Source organism: Physeter macrocephalus, chromosome 9, assembly GCF_002837175.3.
Source record: "Physeter macrocephalus isolate SW-GA chromosome 9, ASM283717v5, whole genome shotgun sequence".
Taxonomy (NCBI): domain Eukaryota; kingdom Metazoa; phylum Chordata; class Mammalia; order Artiodactyla; family Physeteridae; genus Physeter; species Physeter macrocephalus.
This window is the reverse complement of record NC_041222.1, coordinates 97,529,211-97,530,236: the sequence shown is the minus strand read 5'-3', so window position 1 is coordinate 97,530,236 and position 1,026 is coordinate 97,529,211. Positions and strand designations below refer to the sequence as shown.

The window sequence follows — 1,026 nt, the reverse complement described above, 5'->3', positions numbered from 1 at the left end:
CGGCTCCGCGGCCATGGCTCACGGGCCCAGCGGCTCCGGGGCACGTGGGATCCTCCCGGACCGGGGCACGAACCCGCGTCCCCTGCCTCGGCAGGCGGACTCTCAACCACTGCGCCACCAGGGAAGCCCAGCACTACAGTTTTATTCATAGCATCTCTCTGCTTTCTTCTTTCTTTATTATTCCTTTAACTTTGGGGTTCTCAGACTGGCTCCTCAGACTTGCCCAAGCACAGGCTGCTGTTTGCTGAGTCCACACCTCTGCTGTGGAAGCAACTCAGAGCGTGGGCTTTGCTTTTCAGCAACTTGCAGAGGCTGTTCACAGGCCAAAGTGGAATCCAGGTCACTAATTCCAGGGCAGCCAGAATCTTGTGCTATTCCCGGGACCATTACATTTCTAACAAGAAACTGCCTCATTCTCACAGCTTCCTGAAAGATCCCCGGTCCTGGTGAAATTGTTTCCAGAAGGAAGGCCCTGGATCCACACACATTCTCAGGGGCCTACCCTGGTAACTATCTATTGGAAAACTCACTTAGTGTACTTTGCCATTCGGACAGGTAGGATTGTACCTGGACATGCCAGGTCCCCTCATCCTGCTGGTAAGAAGCATCTGCAATTCCATCCCTTCCCTCCCAAACCTCCATCACCAACACACAACCCAGTAAGCTCCCCGCTTAACAACATCTATCCTCACAGTTAAAACTCACTCAGCGCCTGCGATGGGCCAGATACTACTTAAGTGCTGGGGATGCAGCAATGAACCAAACAGACCAAACCCATGATGTCAGGGGAACTTTAATTTAAAAAGAGAGAGGACAATCGACAGAGGAATGGATAAAGAAGATGTGGCACATATATACAATGGAATATTGCTCAGCCATTAAAAGAAATGAAATTGAGTTATTTGTAGTGAGGTGGATGGACCTGGAGTCTGTCATACAGTGAAGTAAGTCAGAAAGAGAAAAACAAATACCGTATGCTAACACATATATATGGAATTTAAAAAAAAAAAAAAAAAGGTTATGAAG

At 48.3% G+C, this 1,026-nt stretch overlaps 1 protein-coding gene across 1 annotated transcript in view; it reads right to left on the bottom strand.

Moving 5' to 3' along the window:
- EPHX2 (epoxide hydrolase 2) overlaps window positions 1-1,026 on the bottom strand; it is a 68,890-nt gene that overhangs the window by 35,470 nt on the left and 32,394 nt on the right. The gene's annotated exons all lie outside the window — the stretch shown is intronic.